The 10,895-nt window shown below is 55.8% G+C and overlaps 1 protein-coding gene across 1 annotated transcript in view; it reads right to left on the bottom strand.

The window, feature by feature from the left end:
* Positions 1-10,895, bottom strand: part of MDGA1 (MAM domain containing glycosylphosphatidylinositol anchor 1) — a 53,689-nt gene that overhangs the window by 25,543 nt on the left and 17,251 nt on the right. The window lies entirely within an intron of this gene.

Here is a 10,895-nt window from a genome sequence, read left to right as displayed (position 1 = left end):
CACCGTGCAGACTGGTCATCACCCAGTGAGCATCACCGTACAGACTGGTCATCACCCAGTGAGCCTCACTGTGCAGACTGGTCATCACCCAGTGAGCATCACCGTACAGATTGGTCATCACCCAGTGAGCACCACCGTGCAGACTGGTCATCACCCAGTGAGCACCACCGTACAGACTGGTCATCACCCAGTGAGCATCACCGTACAGATTGGTCATCACCCAGTGAGCATCACCGTCTTAGCAGCCCTACAAGGGAGGCTGCTGGGGCCCCACCCAGCTTCCCGCATCTGGTCGGTGCATCCACCCTGCTGCTCTGAGTGGTGGCTGTGGGTGCACAGAGCTCACCTTCCCAGGGAATTGCCCTTAGCCAGCGCTTGGCCCGGAAATGCCTAGGAGGTCACCCTTCCCCGATATACACACCCACCCAGTGCCTGGCTAACACCGTGCAGATGCTAGTCCTCTTGCCTCAAGATGGGATGACTGTGGTGCTGTTCACGCTCCAGGCACCGCCCCCACCTCCCCCCCGCCGCCCCCCAGACCCTAGGAACAGGCAAAGGCTAAGTCAGGTGAACCATGTTTTGGCCCAGCTGCTTCCCTCATCCCCTTAGTTTCTCCTGAGAGCATTTACCCAGCTCCAACCATCTCAGAGAGCTTACCCTAAGATTCCCCAACCCACAGACTACACATTCCCTTTCCCCATAGCCCTGTTAATTTTCCCTCCGTGCTCCCTGGGCCTGTGCCAGCATCTTCTCCAAGGGACAGAAGTTCTCCCAGGGGACCCGGAAGTTCTCAAAAAACTGGCTCCCCCTGACCTCTCTCCCAGTGCCCAGGGCAGGGGGACCCAGAGGGAAATGACAGAACTGGGAAAGCCCCTCCCTCAGTGTCAGCCCCCCCCACCACCCCGTCCTAAAGGCAAACCAGCCACACCCCACAAAGGCTTGGGCCCCCGGAAGGAGGACAAAGCCCCCTGTTCACACCTGTCTGCTCACAGGTGATGGTGGAGAGAGGAGGTGGGAGAGCTGTAGGGTTCGTGGGACATAGGGAGTGAACAGAGTCCTGGCCCTAAAGGGGTGTGCAGAGGTGAGATAAAGCCTGGACATACAATGCATAACTTCCTCCAGGAAGCGCCCATGGCTTCCTGCACAACCCCTCCTTTTGTGTGGTTACTCCCCCAGCACCACAACAAGGCATCAATCTGTGTGTCCATCCAATTCAGGTCCTTGTCTTTCTGCCACCAGGCTGTGAACTCCTACTGGGTGAGCCCCTTCCCATGGCTGACATCTCCCAGGTGCACATACTCCCGTTGGAGGAGTACTGGCTAGCAGCAAGGTAGCCAGACCCCCTGACCTTGGCATTTCAGTCTGTCCATCACCCCACCTTCCCCACCGCCACCCCTACCCCCACGGAGTTTCGTTAGCATGAGTCAGTGTCCCACAGTTTGCTCACCCCCGGAGTGTCTGGAACTGTGTTTCTAACCCTGAACCAACAGAAACCCCCACAGCATCACAGGCCCCCAAAGGGGCTCTGTCCCGCTTAACCTCAGCCTCCCCTCACACGCCCCAGGGTGGCACTGCCAACAGCAGCATCTTCTGATTCCAAAGGTGACCAGGCCAGAGCCCATGTCAGGGGCCCCCACATAATCCCTCCATCCAGCCCATCACATGACAAATGCTCCGAGCCGCTGCCCTGCGGGTGCTGGCACAGCTGTCCAGGAAAGCCGGGAACCAGCTCGGAAAGAGCATCTTCGGGGAAACGGGTAGCAAACAGAAAAACAGAAACGAACCGGATGGTTCCCGAGTACGCTTGGTGCTAAGACGACTCTAAAGCAGGGGCATGTGACAAGCAACAGTGGGCAGAGGAGAGACCGGCTTTAGAGAGACGGAAAGAGCTGACAATCTGGGATGAATTCCTGGCTCTGCTACCCACGAGCTGGGTGACACGGGGTAAGTTACTTCATCTCTCTGCGCCTTGGCCTCTTCATTTACAAAACGGGAACAATAATGCCTTCTCCCGGGGCTGGTGTAAGGGTTTAAAAAAATATGTGCAGCCCTCGCCGGTCTGCTCAGTGGATAGAGCGCCGGCCCATGGACTGAAGGGTCCCGGGTTCGATTCCAGTCACTTCAATTGCAGGCTTGATGCCCAGCCCAGGTCAGGTGCATGCAGGAGGCAACCAATCTGTGTCTCTCTCACATCGGTGTTTCTCTCTGTGTGTCTCTCCTCTCTTTTCCATTCTCACTAAAAATCAATGGGAAAATATCCTTGGGGGAGGATTAACCAAAAACAAACAAGACGACAATATGTGTAAAACATCTGGCCGAGCAGTATGCATGTGTTCTTTTGCTAAATGACAGCTCCTGAGATGATCAAATAGGAGGGGGAGATGGGGACAGACAGGCCCCCTCTGTGGCCTCTCTACACCCCAGGGGTGCAAACACTCAAAGCAGACATGACACCGGTGGGGATGCTTCATGAATACAGTCAAGACTCCTGCTGAGGGCTGTGCAGGGTTAAAGGGGGCTTGGAAACCAGGGAGGGGGTGCTCTTCAGGGAGCACCCCTCTTATCATAACCCTCACCCAGCTTTCAGCGAGTTATTTTGTGCAAGTTACGTTTTCTCAGTTGTGAAATGGGGTTGTTGTGAGGAATAAATACGTAAACTCAGGTGAAGTGTTTAAAACAGGGTCTGGCACACGGTGAACAATCGAACCGTGTCCACCAGCACTTTATTCTACAGATGATCCCGCACTCCCCTCGGGAGCCCACTCCCCGGGCCTGAGGCCGAATGACAGGACCCACAGATCATGACGGCTGATGTATTCCCGGGGCCATAACTGCAAGCTCCTTGCCTCGGTTCTGAGAGGCAGACAGGCAAGTCCTAGGTAGCCTGTGTTGGCAGAGGACACGATGGCGTGGAGAAGGCAATCCCGTCACTCACTGACCCAAAGCAGCACTGGGACTCGAACCCAGGCCTTCCACTCAGTGGCCTGGAACCCAGTCCACTGGCCCAATCGTCCTCAGATGCCCCCATCCCCGCCCTGTGTCGCCAGGGAAGCCTGTCACAGCACACTCCCAGCCCCATGTGGAACCGTCAGCTCTGGCCCTGGTCTCATTTCGCTTTCCGAGCTCTATCGATAAACCCCCATGAGGAAAGGAAAACCCTGTCCCCCAACCTGAGTGCCGTAAAGCGTTCATCCACAGTCCCCCGCCAAACTAGGACGCTGCCCCCTCTCTCTCCTCAGAGCCTCGGCACACAAGAGGACATGATTAAAGGCTCTGAAAAGTCCTGCAGTGAACACACCCTCGGACTTGGTTTAATCCAGTGCTTTCCGAGTGTATTTGACCATAAAGCCCTTTCTTCACAGAGTAGCTGTTAACATCTTGAGAGACAGAAGTGTTGTCTGTAACAAGTGGAGAAGTGCTGATCCGACGCTCAACACAAAACTAAGGCTGTGGAGTCAAGTAACACCCGCCCCGCCGCCCCCCACCACACACCACATGCCAGTCCCCTGGCTGAGAATATGAGATGGCATGAGAGATGGCACCCAGGGGCAACTTCATCATGAGGACGGCTGAGGCAGAAATAGCCAGTCCCTAGCAGAGGGCTTTTGGCTCACTCCTCTCTTCCCCCAAAAGAAGACACCCTCAAATTGTAGGTGCCGGTGAGGATTGTGGCACCCGCAGGCCCAGTGAGGAAGCCACATATTTATGACTCACGTGAAGGCTAATTCAAGCTGCCCACTGGGCTTCCGAAGGGGATTCTCACTGGAACCTAGAAGGGGAGTTTCATCAAGGACCCCACCCCCATGAGAGAACATCCTCCTGGCTGCTGGCCGAGGTGGGGAGTGCTGACACAGGCATGAGGGTGCAGCAGTACATGCAGAGCAAACAAGACGGGCAGACAGCAAGCGCATGGAAAACCTGAATTTAAAGCCCCCTCAGCTTTCCGTCAGGTTCCCTCCACACGCATTTGAAAAGGTCAATCGCAGCCAACTGGGGGCTGTTGTCCTGCTCCCTGCTCCTGCTCCTTCCGGGGAAGGGTGTCTGCAGGCTGGGAAACTTCCACGCAGAGCGGAGTGGCGGGAGGGCAAGGAGAGAAAGGAGCAGGGGCAGCGACTTCCCCACCTGGAGCTGGGGAAGTTCTAGCTGCCCAGTTGCCAGATGGCAGGCCAAGGCCCACCCCCCTAACTGCCTCCCGCAGCATCGCTGAGCCTTCTGGGCCAGGCAACATGGAATCGGGATCTGTGTTCTGGTCCTGGCTTCCATCAGACCGTCATCCAACAAATCCTTATGAGCGGGAGGGGCTGAGCTTGGTGCTGGGGTCCAGGGGCACGGGGCGCGATGGCACCAGGCCCTGCCCTAGGGAAGTGTATCGTCTCGAAGAGCTGGGCGAAAGGCCTGCGGAGAGGCAGCGAGGAAGCAGGGAGGGATGCTGTGAGCGGGAGTTATGTCCCAGGTCTCCCCCCCCATAACATGACAACAGCCTAACAACATACACATAATATAACCATTTACTCTGCGCAAACATTGCACTGAGTGCTTCATATCTATGATCTTATTTGTTGCTCATAACAAGTCTGTTATTGTTCCCATTTGTCGGATGAGGAAGCTGAGGCCCAGCAAGGTTAAGGAAGTTGCCCAAGGATGCCCTGCTGGTTAGGTGTCTGTCTGACTGCCTGACCGCTGTGCTCAGCCCCATGCATTTCCAGTTCCCAAGCGTCCACGCAGTGGGAGGACACGCAGGACCAGTCACTGGTGGGACAGTCACGGGCAGCATCCTTTAAACTGCCCCTCCCCGCCTTCCCAGCTCCTGGTACGCACATGTTTATCGATCCTTTTATGCATGTAATGCAAATGGACACTAAATAATTTAGTGAGGTTAACAATGCTGAAATATTAACAGGCTTTTCTCTTTTAATTAGCTGCTCAGAGAATGGCGGCCGGGCCCGGGAGCAGGCTCTCAGGGCAGGTGCCTGGCCAGCTCCGCCTGGCCGCCTCCTCTCAGATATGATGCTCATGGGCCGCCCCTGTGGCCCATGGACCTGGATGAAGCCCTCCCTCTGTGCTCTCCACAGCGGGGGTTGGCCCTGGCCTCCCCACCCAACGTGCTGGCTTCGGAGCTGGCTGAGCCTGTCTTCTGTTCACGGCCGGCCAGGATGGGCCAGGCGACTTCTCAGAGCTCTCCAGGTGGGGGGACGGAGAGGGGGGGGGGGCTCCAATTCTATGATGGAAAAACCAGTTTGGAACAGTCCCACCATCTCTTCTGGCCTCGCCTTCATGCGGGTCATCTGGAGGAGACGCACAGCACACTGTGTCCTGTCCACCCCTGGACATTCTCTCAGGTCATCAGGCCTTGGTCCAAGCCAGTTCCCTCTCCATCCTCCCTCTCACTCCCTGCCTCCCAACCCTTCCAAGGGCACACAGAGCCGCCTGGTAATGTGCCATTGATCCATCGATTGCTCTGTAACATTTCCCGAGCGTCTATTAGTGACCCACCCTGCCCTCAGCGCTAGGAGGCAGAGCCCATGAGGCCTAGCGCTCCTCACTGGAGACGCCCTGCCCTCCCTCGCTGCAGACCACACTGAAGTCTGCTCGCACCACCAGGGCTTCTTTGCTCATCAAACTCAAACCTCTATTCAGCTGACCTCCCCTTTGGCTCCAGCCCGAGTGCGTGTGTCCCTGACCTCTGAGCGCAAACACTGGCCTCTGGGTACAAGGGTGCTGTCACTGAGTGGGGAGCGGGCACAGCTGAGAGGATCTGTGCACAGGCTGCCACCCTGTTGCCATAACGGAGCATAAAACCTCGCTGTGCTCTCGCGTCAGATGCAGGGCCTGCTGCGGCTTGCCCAGCCTGCGACTGTTTACGGGGCCGGGCCCATATGCAGGGCCCGGCGCTTCTGGCAGAGCCAACATCCTGGCAGCCCTCCTCTGCTGAGAGCGGTGGACAGTCCATCTGTGCCCAGTCCCGAGGAATGTTCGGCACCACTGCACCCACATCCTGGCCTCGTCAGCAGGCACGGGTCCTGAGAGCGCCAGATTACGCTCATAGACTCCCCATTGTCTGGGCGTCAGGGGAAGCCTAGCCTGCCCGCCACGTGTGGAGCTCTGGGATAGCAGGCCAGGCCACGGACAGTCTGTAAATGAGGACTCTGAGGCCCCCTGGGGGAAACAATAAAGGGCTTCTCCCTGGTGGGCCCCAGAACCCTGGGGTCAAAACTCTCAACAATGAGGGGACTTGGGGCAGCTCTAAGCAGTGCAGGCAGGACCCGCGGGAAGAGAGCAGAAAGGCACGGGCCTCAGGTCGGGCATCCGTCACCCCAGGCTGTAACTGCCAGTCTGAGCGGCTGCCCTGCTGGGAGGGGTAGGAGGCAGGGTTCTATCTCTCACCCAATGACTATGTGAACCTTGGGCGAGTCCTGTATTTAACTTCTTAAAGCCTCAGTTTCTTCATCTGCAAAATGGGGATAATACTACAATCTGAGGCTGTAGTGGTAATAACGTCTGGGTTGTGGATTAAATAGGGTAATGTACATTGGGTACAGAGTACAATGACTATTATCTAGTAGGCACTCAGTAAATTTCAGTGCCCTTTCCATTTGATAATATAGTCCGGGACCCTTAAGGAACCTGTTCCAAGGGCCTGCCAGAGGAAGGTGGAAGACTGAATGAGGAGGGACCAGACTATCATGGTGGCTAAAAGAGGTGACCCCTGGGAGGAAAGCTCTCCCCAGAAGGCCAAGGTGCCACCCATCAAGGCAGAAAATAGCTTCTGGAACCCAGGACCTGAGCCTGCCTGGCCTGGGGACACGGGGCCCAAGAACACAGGGTTACTTGTGTAAAATTTCCCTGTGTGGGTCCCAGCTATCCAGACCCTCCAAGATCTGCTGGTCCTGGGGACCCCATCACTGCAGTTCACCTGGCCCTGGGCCCTGAGAGCAATCCAGACTAGATATGACCGAGTGCCCATGTGCCAAAGCATGCCCACCTACCCCAGTCCAGGGGAGGAGCAGGGCCGGAGGGACACAGCTGTGGGCTTGGGTTCTCACCCAGGCGGCTGCAGTAATTGCTGTGTTCTGGGGCAAATCGTCTAACCCTCTAGTCTAGAGCCTCAGTTTCCTGACTGTAAAATGGGCACGAGTGTTTCCTATGGTGAGTGTTAAACACGGTAAGAGTGGAATCGACCATGTACAGCATGGCTGCCTCATAGATACTCCGGAAGTATAGTTAGAAGGAGCAAAATAAAACCAAACTCATACCTCAGGTGTCTGCCAGGAGGAGGCCCCTGGGTCTGAGAGTTGCAGCATCACTGCAGTGTCCAATAAGGACCCTGACAGTCGCCTGAGTGACCCGGTCCCTAGGAGCCTGAGGCTTCAGTGTAGCCGTGACCAACAACAGGGGTGGGGCATGTCCTGGGTGGGACCACAGCCACATTGCCAGGCCCAGCCCCCAACCCAGAACGTGGAGTCTGGGCCAGTCCTGAGCCAGGGCACGCAGGGAACAGTGGCTTTGCTGAAGCAAACAACCCCAAAGCCCCGCCTGACCCCAAAGCCCAGTGGCTTCCTCGGAACCCCATCTTGGAAGTCCAGGGCACACAGCCCGGGGCCTGCCACAGGCCTGGCTGTGGGAGAGAAGGGAAGACACGGGGTTGAGGCACTGAATTTGGGCTGAAATGAACATCTGGGGACCCTGTGCCCTCAGAAGGAAAGGGGTGGTGGCAGGCGGGTGGGAGTCCTTTCCAACCAACCCCGCAAGTGCTGGCTGAGGCTCCTCTCCAGCACTGAACTTGACTCAGCCCAAGTTCGCCGTTTAAAACAGAGACCAGTAACGTTAGAGTGTCTTAAGTGAGATGACACACCAGAAAGCGACGTGTAAACTGTCAAGTTCTGCACAAATCAGGTCTCATTAGGAGCTGAAAAACCCAAATGTGGCTTCAGGAAGTGAAAACTGGAAGTTAAGAATCAGGACGTGGGGATAAGGACGCATATGTAATACCTTAAACAATACAAAAATATGTATTTATATTTTTAAAAAAAGGAATCAGGACACAATGCACCTACCAAACCCAGTGAAAGGAAATTAAAATGATAAAATCCATTGTGGCCGGGCCGTGCGCAAGCTGAGCTCTAACGTTTTGTAGCCAAACCGGGCGGTGCGAATTGAGAGCCATAAAACTGCCCTGGCCGAGGACCTGTCAGGCACTCTCACTTGGGGGAACAGGCCCCAAGGACACCACTTTAAAGGAAAAAGCACGCCACATACGGATATTCACGGCCGGACTATTTAGGAGAAAGGCAAATCGGAGTCTGCCACACGCCCAGCAAATGGAGAAATGGTGACCAAACTCCGCGCGTCGATGCAGGGGGTGCCCGGAGGCCATTAAAGTGGCAGGTCTGAGGGCTCGGTCAATACCGGCAGACGTGCGTAGGAGATAAAGTCGCCCAAGAAAGCAGAGCGGACCACTGTTTACTGCTATGTAAAAACATATTGACAGGGATGGGCCGGGAATTTAGAATGAATGGCTGATGTCTGGTGGTCACTGGGTTTCTTTCTCTTTTTTCCTACGAAGTTGTTTAAGTGGTTAATAATAACAATAACAACGCTGAAAGCAAAATCAATCTTGCAGCTTGAGAGCGGGTGGGGCCGGAGACCCCCCGCACAGAGGGCAGGGGAGGGAAGGACAGGATTTCTTGGGAGCCCACCACCACCAGGCAGCACTCTGATCTCCCCAACCCAAGTCGCTGGGGGTTCCTGGGCATCGCCCCACCCAGCTCTGGGGGTGGGATTATGGGTGCCCCAACATGACTGCTTGAAACCTCTTACAGACGCCTCTGCAGAGCCCTCCAGGCCAGGTCTTCACCCCACCCAACTCAGGAGGTGGGAGGAGGGATGGCCTGGGGTTAAACACCAGGAAACCAGATGTAAGGGCCTGACTAGCCTTATGCTTCTCTCCATCCACTGAGCTCAGGAGGACAGCCTTATGCCCCCAACACCTGCAAGGCCTGAGCGCCACTCCTCACCCACCCATTAGTGAAAGCACACTGTCCTCTGCTGACTGCGCGTCCGCCAGAAACCTAGGAGCCGCCCCTGGCCGCTCTGTCTTCCACACCCGCACCCAGCCCACCGGCGAGCCCTCTCAGCTCGACCCCCAAAACTGATCCTGACCCTGACCCCTCAGCCGCCACCACCATGTCCTGCCTGGAGAATTATAGCAGCCTCCTGGTGGGTCTACCTTGCCTCCTCCCTTGCCTGGTACAGTCTCTTCTCCACACGCAGCCGAAGGGATCCCTTTACAACACAAAATCAGATTCCTCTCTCCTCTGCTCAAAACCCTGCCACGGCTCCCAGCTTACTTGGAGTCAAAGCCAACCCCTTTTCAATAGCACGTTCTCTGCCCTCCTCCCCATGTGGCCACCCTGCTTTCTGTTGTTCTCCAAGAAGGCCAAGCCCACATCCACCCCAGGACCTTTGCACTTGCAGCTCCCTCTGCTGGATTGCTCTTCCCAGAGTTCCAGAGCTCTCCCCATCACCTCAGCTCTCTTCAAGAGAGGCCTTCTCTGATCACCCTGTTTAAGACAGCATGGCCGCCCGACCTCCACCCCCCTCTCTCCCTCTCCCCACTCCGTGTTCTTCCTTACACTCTGCAACACCCGGCGTATTAAACTGTCACCTGCTCATTCTCTGTGCCCCTTTCAAAGTGAACACCCCTGGAAGGAAAAGCACATTATACCCCTGAAAAGGATGAACAATCTTATTTTCCAAGAGTCAATTTGAGAAGCATGAAGTTTAGGAACATATTTTCTTTAGCATCAGGTATATTTATAAATCAGGAAATGCCATACTTGCAGTAATTATTCTCATCATTTTTTCTCTCCATCACTGAAGGGTTTCTCCCCTTTTTAGGCTAAACTTTTAGAAACCACGTAAGTGGTATACACTGTAGGATCTGATTATAATGCTGAGCCTCTGAACAACTTGTGAATGACTTGAAACCCAGCAGGTTGGGGGTGGAAAGTGAAGGACTTGGGGTGGGGGAGGCCAATTGGACCAGAGTTCAATCACAGCCAGGCCCAGAAAAGTCACTGCCATTAGGAGGCTCCTAGGGGCTGAGGACGGGGAAGGAGGGACTCAACCTCAGGAGGAAAGTCAGGTCTGGAATGGGCCGTGGTGGGGGTGGCAGCAAAAGGCTGGGTGCGAACACACCTGTACAGTAGCTCAGAGGGAACAGCGTTCCTGCTCTAAATTTCCCCGAGAAGAAAACGGGGGAAAGCTGGAATTCTGCCACCCTCTCTCCTGGGCCCGGCTCTAGGTCCCGCTCCCTGTCCCCCGGGAGTGGGCCGCACGCCTGTACCCAGAGCCTCATATGACACTTCCGTGGTGGCCGCCTCTGACTTACCAGCTTCCTGAGCGAAACCAGTGCTAGAATCGCTCACTTAGCGGGCGCTCCTCTGAGCAGCTGAGTGTTCACTCCCCACATGCCGGGCACTGGACTCCCCATTTCCAGAGTTCCCCATTGTCTCTTCGTCACAGCCCCCTGAGGACGGTGCTATTACTATCGCCATCTTGTGCATGGGGGAACTGAGGCACGGGGCGTAATCTCCCCACGATCACACAGGTAGCGCGTGGCTACGGCAAACTTGAACCCAGATCCGGTTCAGAAGCCTCTACAGGCCACATGCCTCCCTATACTCCCACCTGAGCCAGAGAGATGATCACGCATCCACTTTGATATATTTAGTTGCTTGCTTCTGAAATTAGACCCTGGTGGTGTCATGGGGCCTGGCAAGTCTTGTGCCACCCCTGATCTCAGAGCTGCTAGTCGCTGACACCTCGGTGTGAAGAACTTTTCTGTTTATGTCCCTCCCTGGGGGCAATGACAAATGAGGGAAGGAGGTGGGCGG

The sequence above is a fragment of the Myotis davidii genome, unplaced genomic scaffold (genome assembly GCF_000327345.1).
Source record: "Myotis davidii unplaced genomic scaffold, ASM32734v1 scaffold289, whole genome shotgun sequence".
Classification (NCBI taxonomy): Eukaryota; Metazoa; Chordata; class Mammalia; order Chiroptera; family Vespertilionidae; genus Myotis; species Myotis davidii.
The sequence above is the reverse complement of the archived record's forward strand: the minus strand, read 5'-3'. Positions and strand labels throughout refer to the sequence as shown.